At 43.6% G+C, this 18,192-nt stretch overlaps 1 protein-coding gene across 7 annotated transcripts in view; it reads left to right on the plus strand.

Moving 5' to 3' along the window:
- The window catches only part of SH3BP4 (SH3 domain binding protein 4), a 41,187-nt gene that overhangs the window by 1,986 nt on the left and 21,009 nt on the right, over nt 1-18,192 (plus strand). The window contains exons 2-4 of one of the 7 annotated variants that reach the window (XM_083706401.1): nt 12,647-12,755; nt 13,196-13,344; nt 13,722-13,807. The exons of 1 other annotated variant lie outside the window; for it this stretch is intronic. The gene's annotated coding sequence lies outside the window, so the exon portion shown is untranslated. Of the gene's footprint in view, nt 1-2,026; nt 2,360-4,021; nt 4,304-12,646; nt 12,756-13,195; nt 13,345-13,721; nt 13,808-15,573; nt 15,726-18,192 lie in introns of those variants that run through there. 5 more of the 7 variants (XM_083706400.1, XM_083706402.1, XM_083706398.1 and 2 more) reach the window with 5 other exon arrangements.

An 18,192-nucleotide genomic window follows, 5' to 3' on the forward strand; every position in this document is an offset into this window, starting at 1 on the left:
TAGATATGACCTCTCTTATTGTACTGGGCAAATCAGTTCTTAGTGCTTTAGTTTGTTCTCCACACACCCTACTTATTCCCACAAAGCAGGGGGCAGCAGAACATTTACTTGGCATCACTCTGATCGGGCTATTTGCCTTCCAAGTTCTGAGAGAACTTTGGTAGTATCCAATTCTAGACAGGTCCCATTCAAGACATTTTGCCTGTCCAAGAGGCTGCAGCAGACACAAATCCAGGACTCTTGGTACATCGGAAGATTTGGTGGTACAGTGACCAATGCCGCTTAATGTACTCTGATGTGTTACAGTGAGATGGGGAACCCTGCAGATGTTGCTGCACCACAGCTCCATCAGCCCTGACCTTTGTCCATGCTGACTGGGGGCGGGGTGACGGGACTTTGAGTCACAACCTCTGGATGGCGGAAGATTCCCCATCCCTCTCTTAGACCCTAACCTCACTACATTTAAGGCAGCACCATAGCACTTTAAACAGTCCCTGAAAGAACCCTGTAAACTATAGTTTGTTAAGGGTCTCAGTGTTGTTGGGAGACCCCGTTCCCCTCAAAGGGTTGCAATCTGCAGAGTTCCCTGGGAAGAGGGATTGATTGTCAAGCCACTGTGTAGAAATTGTAGCTCTGGGGGGAATAGGGGTCTCCTAACATTTCTCCTTGATTGTTTGGGGGAGCCCATGACTGCTTGAAGTGATGATGCTTTAAAAGTACAGTGCAGGTGAGGGGATTCTGAGGGACAGCACTTGAGCTGCATGCCAACATGAGTGACTTCCTGGCTTAGTCCTGATCCTGCAAACATAGGAGCCAATTCCAAGGGGCCAATGTCCCTTCGGCCCACCCAATAAAATATTTGAGGAGCTGCCCCCCCCCAAGTTGATGGGCGTTGCCTTTCAAATGGTGTGTGTGTGTTAATTATGTGGGGTGGGGATTACCTGCCCCCTCCCATATTTTACTCAAGTTGGCACCCTTGCTTGCAAATGATGGTCTCGGAAGAGAAGGTCCCTTAATATTTATGTGTGGTGACAGCATGGAAGAAACAAACCCTCGGCTCACTTGTTTTATTCCCTCTAACTGTGAGGCTTAGTCATGGCTCTGTTTGTGACAAGATAAGCAAACTGCCTGAAGTGATTTTGAGAATTCTGCCTTTCATGGACTGTGTGGATCAGACACAGGCCGTTGCAGCTGAGTCTGCAAACTCTGCCTAAGTAAACCTTGGATGACACTGCAGCTGCTTCTAGATGCGGTTTGAGTCTGCTTTGCTGCTTGAGAATCTCTGAGGTCTTTTTAAACTATATGGTGGGGCTCAGATATTTATTTATTTTCATTCATTAAACTTATATCCTGCCCTTCCAGCCAAAGGAGGCCAGGGAGCAAGGGACACCAACACACCAAAACCAGCCCCTTAACCTTAGCCCAGTAGCTGATTGGCAGCCAGTGCAGTTCTTTCACCAGTGGGGTGACCTGTTGGCAATATCCTGCCAGCTGCAGCTTCTGGACCCACCTCAAGGGCAGCCCCACAAAGAGCGCATTGCAGTAATCCAGCCTTGATGTTACCAGCGCATGGATGACAGCTGTCAGGCTATACCAATCCAGAAACACCCACATCTGTCCTGCTAGCTGAAGCTGGTAGTTGAAGCGCACCTAGCCACCAAGGTCACTTGGACCTCTAGCAACAAAGATGAGTCCATGAGCCACTATGAACTTGCTCTTTGGGGAAAGTACAGCCCCGTCCAAAGTAGGCAATTGACCAGTTATCCAGGGTTGTGAACCACCCACTCAGAGTGCCTCTGTCTCGCCAGGATTCAGTTTTTTGGCTCACCACAGAGTCTAGGCATCAGTCCAGGACTTGCAAGGCCTCTCCTTTTTCGGATGTTACAGAGAGAGGTGTCTTCAGCATACAGGCACGCTTAAATATAAAAATCTGTCCTGAGTTCCAGCAGTTTTGAAAGCTAGTGTTTATTGAGCTAATGTTTGTAATTAGGTCTTCTTCTTATTTTATTTATTTTATATTTATTAGATTTATATACCGCCCTTCATCGAAGGATCTCGAGGCAGTTCACAAGATACATGCACAAATAAATAGTTAAAATAAAAACAAAATGATGACCATCACCCTACAAACACATTTAAAAGGCTGTAGAAAATTAATCATCCAAAGGCCTGGTTGAAGAGGAACGCTTCCCCCTGGCATCTAAAGATATACTGTGAAAGTGCTAGATGAACCTCCCTGGGGAGAGCATTCTACAGATGGGGAGCCACTGCAGAAAAGGCCCCGTTCTCATATTGCCACTGTCTGGACCTCACATGGAGGGGCACACAAACGAGGGTCTCCCTGGGTCCACCATATATGGCAGGAGAATGACTTTAGGAGAAATCCTTTTGATTTGTTACTTATTTGATTTATTAATTATGATTTGTCATTCATAAATTATATTTACCTGGCAAGAAAAACCTATGTATCTTGGAGCCAGGGAGAAGATTGGTTAGCTGTGGTTATCTGCTAGTGCAATATTTGTGGAGAAAGAAACCTGCAAGGGGCCGTAATTTGAAGAAGAGGGAAAGCAGGTGGTGGGAGGAATAGGCAGGTTTGTGTCACAGATACACCCCCCTGTGGCATCTCAGCACAGGGCCCCCCTTTTAAGATAAAAGGTGTTGGGGTTTTCTTACAGACTATTGTGTGTAATGTGTAGTCTTCCTCTCCAAACCATGCTGGCTAGAACAACATGTACAAAAGGATGTAGGTTTTATCTAGCAATCAACTTTTCCAGATGCGTGTCTGCCATCACTGCACACAAATATTGATTTTTATTTGTGCAGGGGTCTTTAAAGTCTAGTCTTTTTATTTGTGGAGCCTGTTTTCCAGGATTTCCAGAAGCCTATGGAGCATTTTTTGCATCCTGCCCCTTTCTAGCACATTAAAAAACCCAGTATTGCAAATTTGATTTTTTCAGGCATCAAGGAGGTGTTTTTTGTTTTTGTTTTGGTCAATAGGACAATGATGCTGTTTTCTTTCTGCGTGCAAGAATGTTATGGCCCAAATGTGGTGGCTTACAATAATATTTCTCAAGAGCAAGTGGCTTGCATGCATCTGTGACCTGGAATGTTTGAGCTATACAGACGCCACGTGGCTCCAGCTCTTGAGCGTTGCCTATTCTACAGTGGTGCTCTTAGCCCCCGGGCTAACAATTTATTGGAATACATTTACTTATTAACATTTAACTTGGATTCCAGCAAGTAGTAGCCAGTGATTTAGCTGCAGTTTAGTGCTTTCTAATTTTAATATGCTTTCATTTCATCACATTCATGCTAATGCCTACCAGTCCTAGCTCTCTGTGAAGTCCCTGGTGTGTTCAGCTTCCTAGCCATGACAGAAGTTGTTCCTGGGCTTAGCACTCTTTCTCTCCTTCTCTGTTTTCTTTCTTTTTAGCATCCAGCCAGCATGTCTGATTTCTCGACTCTGGCTTGCACTGTGTCAGTATGCCTGCTTCCCCACTGCTTTCAAGTAGTGAAAGGAGGAGACTCCCAACTATAACTAGGATGCATTTATATTTCCTTACTTTTTCCTTAGTCTGAGCTGAGGTCTGCCCTAGTTTTGTACCCATGAAGGAACCTATGTAATTGCTTCAGTTTCCATTTGTAGATGGAAACTAAAACACAAGAGTTAAATTCCTTGCCGTCACAGGTCCATCTGGAAAGATGGACTGCTGTTTACACAATTATTCTGAAGCTGAAAGTACAATGGGCAAAATGCATCCGTCTTGTGAGGCCGGGAGTGGGGTTGGTATTAGTCTTAAATTTTGCTCCTGGTCAGTATGCTGCTTGAAAAGTAAGTGCTATTTCACTGTTGCGGGACAAATGGGGGAGTTGCAAGGACAATGCATAGTTTGGCATATGACCTGTGAACATGGCCCTGTAGGATAAAGGGTAATTGACTATCAATCATATTGCATGTAACTATTTTTCCTGCCCCCATACAGCAGTGTGACTGTTTGGACATCTTGGTCCTTTACAGCCCTGACTGCCGTGAAGAGGCAACACAAGTGGCAAGAGGGCTGCAAGTCCTTCAGTCCTGGCGCTGTCCTTGCACAGCTCTTCCTTATTGCTCTGACATTCAGCTGCTACATCTGAAACAGGAAGCCTCCTGTACTTGTGGATGCTCCCCATCTTCCAGGCAGTGTTAGCCAGGTGCATTTTGCGACTGGCACTGGTTCAATTGCGACCATGTGGAGATCCCTGGATGCTCGGTTGGCGACTGACATCTCCACCCAGTGCCCCCTCTAGCTTTCTTAAGCAGGTGAGCAGAAGAGCTCGTTTATTGCATTCCTATCCCACCTTTTTCTCCAGGGAATACATGGATCACCCACCTTCTCAGTTAATCCCTACAGCAACCCGGCAAGGTAGGCGAAGAGGCCATGACTGGCCCAAGGTCATTCAATGAGCTTCGTGGCCAAGTGGGGATTTGAACCCTGATCTCCCAGGGCCTAGTCTGACACTCTAATAATCACAGCACCACACTGGCTCCCTATAGTCCTTCTGCTAAGGGGCAGCTCTATAAATTAAGAAGGCAAATAAATAAATATGGGAAAAGCAAAATGTCACTTAGATCTGAAATATTTTCCTTGAAGCTTGCATTTGTTTCATTCCGGATTGTTTTATTTGATGTTTTAATGTGTCATAAACTGCTTTGTGATTATTCTTTAAAATATAAAGCTGTGTAGAAATGAAATGAAAAATATTTTTTGCAAAATAATAACATTCATTGCAAAAATGACACCTAGACATTGCATTGTGGCAACCGTAACCCAGGTTTAAGGTGCCATTTGGCAATTAGCTTATATATCTCATTTGCTAACACTGGTAGAAGTTAAAACTCCATATTTATCCCACATGTCTGACTTTCAAATAGAGGAAAGGCTGGTAGTAATGTCAACAGTGTTGCAAAATGGTGTCCCTATGCTATCTTTAAAATCCCTTCAGCATTTTGTGAAGCAGGAGTTATGTATAATCCAGACATGAGATCTGCAATCACAAATGGTGACCTGAAGTTAATAGATTCCATTTGGTTTTTGTGTTATGCCCTAAATCCGAAAGCAACTAGAACGAAGTTTCAGAATAGCTCTTGGATCTTGGCTTAGCTTTCAGAGACTGATCAATTGGGAGGCTGGAGGGGGTGGGGAGGGGGAAGGGAGGCTTAGAGCCTCAAGTTCCCCCATCGTCTGGACTCAGATCCTCATTTTTAAGTGGTTTTCCATAGCTTTAAGTGATCATCTATGTCAAGTCTTATAAGATAAAGTCAAAACAAAAAAAATTCCTTCCAGTAGCACCTTAAAGACCAACTAAGTTAGTTCTTGGTATGAGCTTTCGTGTGCATGCACACTTCTTCAGATACTTCTTCAGTATCTGAAGAAGTGTGCATGCACACGAAAGCTCATACCAAGAACTAACTTAGTTGGTCTTTAAGGTGCTACTGGAAGGAATTTTTTTTGTTTTGACTATGGCAGACCAACACGGCTACCTATCTGTAACTAAAGATAAAGTCAAGTATGCAACTACAACAGCAAATAGTATTAAATCATCGTGCTGAAAGGAAGTAGTAAGGAAAATATAGCTGTCCATTCTGCTGGCAATCACAGTGTAAGTGTAGCTCATTTTGTTGGGCATAAAGTTTCAATCCCTGAATGAAAATATATTGCTTGATTCCATTCTTTCTCCAAACACTGGAGTCTTTTGCAGGATCTTAATTTTCTGCAGCACAGAATTATTATGCATAATTTAATCAGATTTCACCAATAGACAAGTTCTGCATTTTGGTCTTTTTGTCATATTAAAATCAATTTTTCCCTTCCCCTTTTCTCTCTCTTGGCTGCCATATGTCCTCTTTTTTTTCCAGGACGTGTCCTCCTTCTCAGGGGTAAAATTTCTGTATGGTTGGATTTTTTGAATTTTCTAAAATGTCTGGGAGTGGGCTACTTTTTATGTTGCCTAAAGTAAAGGTAAAGGTACCCCTGCCCGTACGGGCCAGTCGTGTCCGACTCTAGGGTTGTGCACCCATCTCACTTAAGAGGCCGGGGGCCAGCGCTGTCTGGAGACACTTCCGGGTCACGTGGCCAGTGTGACAAAGCTGCTCTGGCGAGCCAGCACCAGTGCCGCACACGGAAACACCGTTTACCTTCCCGCTATAAAGCGGTACCTATTTATCTACTTGCACTTAGGGGTGCTTTCGAACTGCTAGGTGGGCAGGAGCTGGGACCGAAAGACAGGAGCTCACCCCGCCGCGGGGATTCGAACCGCCGACCATACGACTAACAACCAAGTGCAAAACATATACATGCTGTGTGAGTTTTGCATGATGCAGGAAAGGACCAGGTCCTTGTTTTTGTATATTTTGAGGGGGAATTGTAGAATGTGCCCACTCCCGCACCCTCTCCCCCCCTCCAGCGCTGACAAATGTGTCCTCTTTTTCTCTCTTCATAATATGGCAACCCTGCTCTTGGGGTGACACCAGTGTTTGGGTGTGTGGCTGATATGGTCTAGCTGCTGTCTCTGAGATCAGCCCTCCGTAATAATGCCACAGAAATCTAGAAACTGTTAATTCATATACGGATTGATTCCCCCCCCCCCCCAGATTAAATCCGTGCAGCTGAATTGAAACTAAATGTGTTCAAATACTCCAGTAATGTGTTTTGCACAGGATTAGAACATTGATTGGAAGTTAGTTTATATTTAAGAGGTTACCAACCATGTTTGGAATAGTAACTGCAGCAGCTGAGCCTCCGAGAGCACACCTCTTTGCCACATAAAATCAGCAGGGAAGTGCCAGAAGCAGAACGCTTTAAAGTAGCTTCTTCAGGCTTCTAGAATGGTGGCAGTTTTCGGGGGGTGAATCCAGCATTGCAGGCTGCCTTATCTGCTTCAGCTACCTTAACAGAAATGTAGGGAAACACAATATGTACAGTGGTACCTCAGGTTAAGTACTTAATTCGTTCCGGAGGTCCGTACTTAATCTGAAACTGTTCTTAACCTGAAGCACTACTTTAACTAATGGGGGCCTCCTGCTGCCGCCGCGTCGCCAGAGCATGATTTCTGTTCTCATCCTGAAGCAAAGTTCTTAACCTAAAGCACTATTTCTGGGTTAGCAGAGTCTGTAACCTGAAGCGTATGTAACCTGAGGTACCACTGTATACTACTGAGGTGATGAAAGAATCCATTTATTGCTTCTAAATTATTGTTATAGTTCTTAAAAATGTCACACCATTAGAGTTGTATTTTCTGCCCTGGGCCACTTCCTGCCCTTTGTGAAGTACATTGCCATCTGTGGAAAGCATCAAAGTGTTCTACCGTGTGCTACACACCTAAGCCATTTTGCAGGTGAAATACTCTAGGATAGGGATTTGTAACTAAATCCTGTGTAATCTAGTTAGCAGAGCTGCCCTTTAGTGCAGTGTAATCTCTTATTCTGCAAGTAGGAGGGGAAACATGATTTCTTCACTGTTTTCCAAATCTGCCCTGAGGAGAGAGAACCATTTCCAAAAAGATAAGGACATAAATCAGCCAAAGTTAGTCATGACCAAGAGCCCCTGGTAGCAGCGAGAGTTACGTTGTCACAAGTCAATCAAATATTGCTGCTTCCAGTGGGGTTTAATCATGGGTAAAATTTGCTGGGTGGTGGCCTGATATTTTGAGCATTTGTTCAAAAAAAAGTTGAAGGCCGTCCTCTGTTCTTTCTTTTCTAAAATGGCTATTGCTGCCCTTCCTCCTCCACTCTTTGTGGTAGCAGGACATGCTCTCAATTCTCCCTTGTTGACCAAGTTCTGCTTGCACTTGATTTTTATTTTCACAAATTTGGGGCTGCTAGCAGATTTCATTAGAAGTCTGAGGGGCTGCCCAGGTAGGCAATGTCTTGAGAGGAAGGGTTAAGGCAGGTTTCCCAAACTTGGGTCTCCAGCTGTTCTTGGACTACAACTCCTATTATCCCTAGCTAGCAGGACCAGTGATCAGGGATGATGGGAACTGTAGTGTAAAAACAGCTGGAGACCCAAGGCTGGGAAACTCTGGGTTGAGGAACAGTGACAGCAAGCCTCTGTGTTTCATGGTTAGGAAGGCAGGGAGCCTTGAGGACTGTGGTTGGCCTGGGGGTATGCTGAGAGTGGTCAGCCTGTTTCTGTAGCCTGCTATGGGTAGGGGAAATGGTGACGCAGTGAGACTGTAGCAAGCCTCCGCCCTTGCAAAGACAACCAGGATAACAATTCATCCCTGCGGGATCAGAGCAAAGGTCTATCTCATCCAGGGTCTTCTTTCTTACAGTGACTGACTGCAGTCAGCCAGGTGTTCACAGAGGAGATGGTGGGGCAGCCAACCAACATTGGGCGAAGCAAACCATGGTTTCTTTGCTAATCTGCAAGACAGATTGTGTTCTGTTCAACAGTGTATAGAACAAGCTATAGCTGTGCCATCACGTCTTAGTGTGGCTCTGGTGTCCTTGCATAGCATGCTAAGGCTGGTACAGTGGAACCTCGGTTGTTGAACATAATCCGTTCCGGAAGACCATTCAACTTCCGAAGCGTTCGACAACCAAGGTTCCACTGTATTGTTCCTTTGGTAGATGGTCCTGGAGACAACTAAAATAAATGGATAAACATTGTTGTTTAGCCATTTAGTCGTGTCCGACTCTTCGTGACCCCATGGACCAGAGCAAGCCAGGCACTCCTATCCTCCACTGCCTCCCGCAGTTTGGTCAGACTCATGTTTGTAGCTTCGAGAACACTGTCCCACCATCTCGTCCTCTGTCGTCCCCTTCTCCTTGTGCCCTCCATCTTTCCCAACATCAGGGTCTTTTCCAGGGAGTCTTCTCTTCTCATGAGGTGGCCAAAGTATTGGAGCCTCAGCTTCACGATCTGTCCTTCCAGTGAGCACTCAGGGCTGATTTCCTTAAGAATGGATATGTTTGATCTTCTTGCAGTCCATGGGACTCTCAAGAGTCTCCTCCAGCACCACAGTTCAAAAGCATCAATTCTTCGGTGATGGGCCTTCTTTATGGTCCAGCTCTCACTTCCATACATCACTACTGGGAAAACCAGAGCTTTAACTATATGAACCTTTGTTGGCAAGGTGATGTCTCTGCTTTTTAAGATGTTGTTTAGGTTTGCCATCACCTTTCTCCCAAGGAGCAGGCGTCTCTTAATTTCGTGACTGCTGTCACGAAATATAGCATTAGAGGACATTTCTATGTTTCAATCAGTGTGTGTTTCTTGGACAGTGTTAGGAAAACAGCAGTAGCTCTAGGCTGGAGAGTGTGTGAGGACAGCCTAAGTTTGCAGTGCAAGCCGTAGCAAGATTCAAGAAGCAGATGTGTTCCCTGCTGCCCCATGAGTGTGGTTGGCCCTCAGTGACCGCCGACCAAGCAAGCTGCTCATTTTCAGAAGTGCTTTTTCCATAGCAGCATAAAGGAAAGCTGGCTTGGCAAAGAACCAGATCATTCTTCTCATGTTTTGTCACTATCCCCTTGGGGACTATTATTAGTTTTCTGTTACGTAACGCTCTTCGCCGTGCCATTCTTTAGCGATGAAAGGGAAAAGAATTTATATACAGTGGTATCCTGCAGAATTAAAGTTCTCTGCAGGATACTGTAAGCCAAACAACCTATTTTTGGTTGTTGTTGTTTTTTATTTCAAAGGTATATTGTCAAGCATCTGGGTGAGGAGGGAAAGCCTGTGGAGATCACAATAAATATATATGGTCGAGATCTTTCCCCTCAGCAACAGTTTTCAAAGAATATACATTTCTACTGACTTTGGATTGATACAAATTTCCCCTTTTGATCCTCTTTTCATCTCTATTTGCTTTTTGTAGCTTCCAAACTCTTTGCACTGTTGTGAACTACAGTTGTCAATCATCAACTGAGGGTGGGAAGAAAGGGTTAGCTGCTTTTACTAACAGTTTGTTTTAACTGTGTCAGTACTAGAGGCTTCTCTTAAGCTCTCCTTTAATTCAAAGTGTTTTAGACATACGGTGCCTATTATTTATTTATTTCATAAAATTCATAACCACTTGATTGGGGGGGGGGGAAACCTTTCAAAGTGGTTTTCAAAAGATGAAACAGTCAAATCAAGAAAAAAAATTATAACCTCACTTTAAAACATATAAAAGTGAAAATGCTAAAACAGATTTAAATTACATTCAGTTCCTAAGCATCTGGGTAGGCTTGTCTAAACAGGAATATTTTTAGTAGGTACCAAAAGGAGTGCAGTGAAGGCACCAGCTTGGTTTCAGTAGGCAGGGAGTTCCAAAGGGCAGGTGCTGCCACGCTAAACAGCCGAGCAGAACGGGTATTTTGTTTTTTTAAATATTTATTAAAGTTTCAAAAATTATGTTAAAAACAAAACATAACAACAATACAAACAAACACAAAAAACAGGTATAATTTCATTCCCTTATTTTCTTGTACCTTACTTCCCCGACTTCCTCATACCTCCCCTTTCTGTATTCCAATTTCTAGTTATTAATTCAGCAAATCCTCACCCTTATTTTCCATCTAGTTTTAAACCTTTCTTTTCTATTTACTTAAACCATTACAGCTGGAAACCACATAATTTCTAAACCAACGTCATTCTAGCATTCATTAATTTTACAATGTTTCCTAAGGTAGTCCTTAAATTTCTTCCAATCTTCTTCCGCTGTCTCTCTTCCCTGGTCTCGGATTCTGTCAGTCATTTCTGCCAGTCCCATGTAGTCTATCACCTTCATCTGCCATTCTTCCAAGGTGGGTAGATCTTGTGTCTTCCAATACTTTGCGATGAGTATTCTTGCTGCTGTTGTAGCACAGAACAGGTATTTTGTGGCACTTGCAGTAGTGCCAATTCTGTTGAAGTGGTCAAGAGGGCATGTGTAGGGTAAGGTGACCTTGTTAGGGGCTCTGTATACTAAGAGTAACACTTTGAACCCAGTAGCAAATAAGCAACCAGTTCAGACCTCTGAGCACCACTCCTGTCAGCAATTGTGCCGCAGCATTCTGCACTAACTGCAGCTTCCAGATCAAGCACAAGGGAAGCCCTACATAGAGCACATTGCAGTAATCCAACTGCAATGAACTACTGTGGTCCAGGAATGGCTGCAGCTGTCAAACCAGCCACAGCTCAGTTGCTTAGAGCATGGTGCTGATAACGCCACAGTCATGGGTTTCATCTGCATATGGGTGCATATTCCTTCATCACAGGGCGTTGGACTAGATGGTCCAGGGACCCTTCCAAATTTATGATTCTATGATTAGGCCCACCTTTTAAATATATAGTTTATGGCTCTTCCTGTTCATTGTGCTGTTTTGGGATTGCTTGACTTCACAATAGTACAAATCTTGCCAAACATTCTGTTTTGTTCTGTTAAAGTCAGTCTTGGAAGAGGATAAGCAGCCCAGCTGCATCTGAGCAGCAATGCTTTTTAAAATATTCATCATAATTTCCAAAATTCTAAGAAGTAAAACATAAATGCAAACGATTGTACACAGAGTATGCAAGAAAATGAGTGTTTCATTTGGCGGCATGATACAGACAAAGGTGGAACCATTTTTAGCTCCCACGGATTGAAATCAGGGGTTGAAGTTAACTTGTTATGAAACTTGCCAGGGTTTGTTTTAAACCAGGACCTTAAGTTCGTATATTAACATTCTCTCTCTCTCTCTCTCTCTCTCTCTCTCTCTCTCTCTCTCTCTCACACACACACACACTTTGTTGCTTTCAAAAAAAAAAAAAATTACAGGCACTTGGCAGTGCAAAAACATTGCTGGGAATGAGCACATTACATCATAAATTCATCCGGGATGTAAATCAGTGTCCAAGCTTGTCTCTCCATGTGTGGCCAGTGGTTGTTGCCTCTGTTTCAATGAATGGAATAAAAGGATACCAAATGATGGAAATAGTCTCTTTTGTGCTTTTCTAAGCTGACAAGTTTATTTTTCAGCTAAGCAAGAGCCCAGACTTGACCATGTGTTCAGGAAAAGTCCCTTCAATACGTCCCACTTCTAGGTGCAACACTTTTCCAATGTTAACATTAAGTAGCCAGGGGGATCCTTGAAAAGTGAAGCTAACTGCAAAAGTTGTTCTTTTAGCCACTGGTGGAGGAGGAAGGTGGAGCACAATAGTCCAATGGCGCTTTGTTCAGGCACAGTTTAGCTTTGTGTGCAATCCTCTTTGCAATATTATCACCCCATGTTATAAATAAGGTCTGGGTCCGATAGAGAGAGAGGTATGTCACCTAGTAGATGTATGGTTATAGGGAGGTTTGAACTAGTGGCGTTCTATTTCTTGGTTCACATTCTTAGCTGCTATAAAACATCTTTTCTGTCTGTTGGTCTGAGACAGAACAAAGAACTTGAGCTTGCCAGTAATGCAACCCAAAACTGAGCAAAACACCACAAGGGCATCCAATAGGATTTAAACAACACCTTGCTCATGTGGTGAGATTAAATGTTACCAATTGTGAGTGGGAAAGCAGAACTAGGAAGAGGTGATGGGAGCACTGAAAGTTGTGCTCATCTCATGGCAGGCTGACTGCAAACTTTGCTTCTGGTGTAACAGTGGCTTGGTAGGAAGAACCTTCTGCTGAAAGTGTTCAAGGCTATGCAGTGTGTCACTTTTCTCCTTAGACAGAAATACCCATTTACTAGTTGGAGGAGCCAAAGCAGCAATTTCCAGGTCCAGCCTCTCTACGTTGTTGGCCTTCTCTTCCAATTTTGTGGTCACTTGGGAAAGGGGGTGAGTATATCTTTGAGGACTGGAAGAGCTTGTCATGTAGCCAGCTCATTAATTCTGCAGGAAATAGCATGGTTAAATCAACACAAACCAGGCAGATTTCATGCTGTGTGTGTGTTTTATAATTAGGGTCATGCAAACATGCATCCTCATAATTGCACAAAGGGACTTGGTGGATCCAGGCCTTTTATTGACTGTATGATTCTGCTAGACGAGTGCATAAGCAAATACTACCAACAATTAAACTTTCAACATTGATAAATGGATTTTGTTGCTCTGCTTCAATGGCTCTATCAGAAACAAGAGCTACGAGTATGATTGGCTTGCACAGATTGTGGATATGCAGCATTTATTTCATGAACTGCTAGGTTGTAAACAATACTCTCATCCCCCACCCCCCTTCTTTTCTTCATTGACGTTCTCTGACCCGTATCAACTAGCAGAATACAGGGAATCAGGAATGGCAAGAGAGCTTTGATGAAGCTATGCTATCTTTGGGCCAGAGGTTTCTCTTGAAGAATCTGAAGCCATAAAACAAGCTTCTACGGTCCTAGCTTTACACCTGCATGGCTTTCAGTCCCTGAGATATACCGTATTTTTCACCCTATAGGACGCACTTTTCCCCCTCCAAAAATGAAGGGGAAATGTGTGTGCGTCCTATGGGGCGAATGCAGGCTTTCGCTGAAGCCTGGAGAGCGAGAGGCATTGGTGCGCACCGAGCCCTGTCGCTCTCCAGGCTTCAGGAAGCTATCCGCAAGCCTTGGGAGCCCGGCGGGAGTTGGCGCCGGGCTCCCCAGGCTTGCGGATAACAGCCTGTTCTGGGGTCTAGGGTCTGGGGAAGCTTGGGCTTTCCCCGCCCCAGCCCTGCGGCTGGGGGGGGGGCAATAATTTTTTTTATTCATTTCCCCCCCCCCCCCAAAAAACGAGGTGCGTCTTATGGGCCGGTGCGCCCTATAGGGTATAGGGTAGCTAACTCCTTCTTCCTGATTCTGACTGGCTTGAGAAGTTCTGTAAGTGAAGAGGAGAGTTATCTTTCCCACAGGATCCTATCTATGGTAAATGCAAATCACTAGTGAGCTATCTTGTCTAGATGTGTCTTGTGTCAAATCCAGTACAGTATGTTACAGCTAGATTTGTAGCCTGTTAAAGAAAGGTTGTAGTTTAGCAAAGACATTCTGGGAAGTTAAAGATTTTTCAGCAGAGCAAGTTTTTGTGTGTTTACCACTTCATTGCTTGATATCTGACTGGCTGCTATTTTTTCTGCCGATTGAGACATTGGCATTGCAGCTCTGCATTGCCCATGGCTCTCAAGCAATGCTCCCTAGCAATCTTACAATGGCACTTTGTGCATGGAGTCAGCTGCACAGTTGAACAGAGTACAGTTGCATAAGCCGTGTTGAGAAGCTTGTGAAAGAGCTCCCAGATGACATTGGGTCCAATGAGAGTGCTTCTCCATTTACTCCCCTCTATCTGTGGAAGAAATGAATGACAGACTAAGAAATCCAGGGCAGTAAAGGAGAATAGAAAAAGTATTTTACTCAACAGAAAACTGCTTGGTCTGGAATTTTGTTCTCCACTGAGAGTGAAATGGGGCTAGCCAAAGATGTAACGTCTCTTATTTCTGGGAGCCTTGTGAACCTTCCCTAAATTTGTGGTAAAAAGTGAGCGTAACCCTTCAGAGTAATTTGGCAACAAACAAATTAGCACAGAATCTCTATAAAATGTGCGCTTAAAAGTCAGTTTCTAACGTGGCAGCATCAGCGGCATTGGTGGTTGCTAGTAGGCCTTAGTACTTGACTGATCCCGCCACAGAACTTGAAGTACGCCTGTAGCATCATTTCAGCAGTTTCCGTGTGGTAACTACACATGGAGTTATACAGAACTGTTAAGTCTTGAGTCAAAGTGAAAATAAAACATTTGGTAGCTGCAGTAGCTTGTCTCGCCATGTTGCAGGGATGATCAAAGTAGCAGCTGTGAAGGCAGAGGAACACCATTAATGACAAGACACTGATGACCCCTTTACTGTGTTGCATAGTCCTGTTTACTGTTGCACTCCCCATGTGTTTACTGTAATTCTTCAAAGCCTGTGTGGGGTGTACTGTAGCTCATTCTCCTACTTGTCGCTGGGATGAATGAGCAATATGCTATCTATCCTATGGTCTTCCTTGGTAGGAATTTTTGTATATGTGTGCCTGTTCCACCAGGAACGGATCTGAACAAGCAGGATTTCAAACCAGTTCAGCTCGGTTAAATTTCAGAGGAAAAGCAGTTTTAAAGGGTTAGAACAGGGTGCTGATACAGGCCACCTTCATATTCTTGCATCGCAGGGGTCCAGCTAGATGACCCTCATGGTCCCTTCCAACTCTGATTCTATGAAATGCAGTTGTAAAGGGACTAGATTGAAGCAGAAGGGGGGAAATGAGTTAGATTTCTTGTTGGAGTATACTCCTCATGAAGAAAACTAACACAATCATCATCATTCTATCATTTATTCAATTTGTATCCTGCTCCTGCTCCTAAAGGAGCCCCCGGGATGTGGAGGACACACGGATCTGCATCTTCTCTGAAATACTGCATCATACCAAAGAGACCCAATTCACATTGCACAAGCTGCAGTCAGAGTTGACTCAGCTTTTTCCAGGCAATGGTTAATGTTTTGCTAGTTAAAGGAAAACCATTTGTTACTGCAAAAATTTGAGATAATATGTAATGGCCTTTTCAACCATTGCTTAAAAGTATTGAAATCTGTATCCAAAGTTCCCAGTCTTGTGACCTGGCTTGCTGCCTCAGCTTGTCTGGAACACTCTTTGATTCAGGAAACTTCCCAAAGACTCACAAATTTCCTTGGGAAACTTTACTGTTGCTCTGATTAACTGCACCTGAGAGACCTGCAGGACTGTAAAGCATTCCTACATTGCTGGAGTCCTAGACCTTCGACTAATTAAACGGTCTATGGCCTTTAAAACTGTGGAGGTATTGTTTTTGTTTGTTATTATGGCATGCATTTTGTGTTTTTATATTGAAAATCACCCTGTGATCTTCAGATGTATAGAAGTTTAATAAATAATAATGGAAATGTGCAAGGTTTCAGGTTCAATACTTGTCACCCCCAGTTAGAAAGTTCTCAAACACTGGCCTGAGACTTTGGTGGGCCAGGGCCAGTCGGAGGGATGTTCTTGTGTAGATGGGCCAGTCCTAAGTCTGCTTCCTAAACAGAACCCTCTATTTTTGCACTGAATGAAGGCCTTGTGCATTTCTGGAAGGGAAAAGGAGTCTCCTCTTCTTTATAGGACCAGGTTGTCACCTGACAATTGATAACTGCAAGCTCTACACGAGAGTAATGGCCACTTTATGACACCATGATGAACCATTTCTCTTTTTTCTTTTAATTCTGTGGTGTTCTGATTCAGAGTAAGGGTTGCTTCTGAGTGCTTCCTTGCAAGAGTCTTATCTTTGTCTTGTGATGACACACATTTTATGTCAGCAGTGCCGGAAAGTAAATATTTTCTTCTCAAGCTCATTACCTCCAACATTTGTTTAAAAAGATTGACTCCTTTTGATATTTATTTGATGTAAATGTTCTTCTAAATAAACATTTTCTTTTAGCCAATTAGCAGAAACAGTGATTTTTTTTAAAAAAGTGTCTATATGATGCTAAGAGATTTATATCTGTTCCAAAAATGCACAATGTCTCATTTAAGCAGGCTGCCCATGTACTGTTCCCTACCCTAGTAGATTTGGTTTGGACAAGGGAGCTATCATGATTTTATTTTATTTTATTTTATTTTATTGCATCCTGAGTGCAACTTGTTAGAGTAAGTCTTCAGTCTCTGCCATCTGAAGACGGTAATTAAATGCAGGCTTTGTGGCCTCAACATCAAGCCAGTTTTCACCCATCTCCTCCTTTCCCATTTTGCTTAACATCCAGCCTGATAAAGAGTTGTGGAGAATTCAAAGGCTTACTTATTTGTTTCGTGATATTTTGGCTGATCCTAATAGTGGAATTTCCAAATGATGGGCTTTTGGGTTTTTCTGCACTCTGCTCTCTCTGTTTCTTGTATGCCACATCAATATGACTTGTTAGGCTTCAGACCACACTAACCTGTTTGATGCTGTTGTCTGATCAGTTTGCTTGATGTTCTGCTGAAATGTAAGGAAAGGATTCTAATATGACTGGCAACTATCTCAATAAAAGGCATTGGTCTGGGATGCATGGGCTCAGGAGAGTTTGTTGCATTATGTTGTTCTGTCTTAAAAGACACAGAGTCATAGAATTGTAGAGTTGGAAGTCATCTAGTCCAACCCCTGCAATGCATGTTAACCCATCTATCTTTCTCAGCAGAATGTTGTTTCTGAGGACAGTCACCCAATTTAAGATGAGAACTCTAACCCCTGCACCTCAGAGTATTATAGTTATTGACATTCACCATTACTCTGTTTTAGTATAATGGATTATTAACTATGGCTCAGGCTCAGATCTCCCCTCTAGCCACAACCTCAGCAGGTGCCAAGTGGCCTTCAATCTGACACCTTACATGTCTGAATCTTATTTGCACATTTAATAATATCCCAGGCAAGATTTAATAACTGTAATTTAATTAATGCATCTGATTAAGAACAGTACCTGACTAAAACGCTGATCTATTTTTCTTCACCCTGCGCTCTGTGATCCCTGTACTAGTTCATATCAGGCCATGGCCAAGAGCAAAATGCGTACAAGTGGTGCAAATTCTGTGTTGTTTCAATATATATCAACTGCTGTGGGGGAGCTAGCTATGCAATTTGAGCTGTAAGAATGCTGTTTTCCTTCCCGCTGCAGCAGTACCTATTTCTTGACTTGCACTGGCATGCTTTCGAACTGCTAGGTTGGCAGAAGCTGGGGCACAGCAACGGGAGCTCACCCAGTCACACAGATTTGAACCTTACCTTTTACCTTTAGTAAATAGCTCTTTACAAAGACTAATGCATTCTCATTTCATATCCATCACAGTCAGCTGTGTCATTAATTGGAGTAATCCGTGTTTCGGTTTGTTCTGGCTTGGCTTTCTCTGTAGATAAAACTTGGACTGCTCTTCGCAGCGAAACTGTTTAGCCTTCTTGTTCCAGTGCAGAGGCGAAGAGCTGGCTCTGGGTCCCTGCTACCCACAGTTAAGAGATGGGGGGCCAAGGGCCACACTCTTGTTTCTCTGGTGCTGCCACAGTAGCAGGCATCTCTGCCATGTGAGTGAACTGGTGAAACGTGTAGAGTCAGCTTCCATTTGGGTGTTTGGGAAGCACCATGCAATGAACTTTGACAGGTGTCAGTCACCCGACATAATTGACACCAGATGATTGACAAATGTCTTGTCCCACCCACCTGTCAAAACTGATCTACAGGGTGCAATGAGATCAGGATATGTTTTTCCAAACCAACCAACCCCCCCCCCCCCCCCGCACATGG

The sequence above is a fragment of the Podarcis gaigeae genome, assembly GCF_964106915.1.
Source record: "Podarcis gaigeae genome assembly, chromosome: 1".
NCBI lineage: Eukaryota > Metazoa > Chordata > Lepidosauria > Squamata > Lacertidae > Podarcis > Podarcis gaigeae.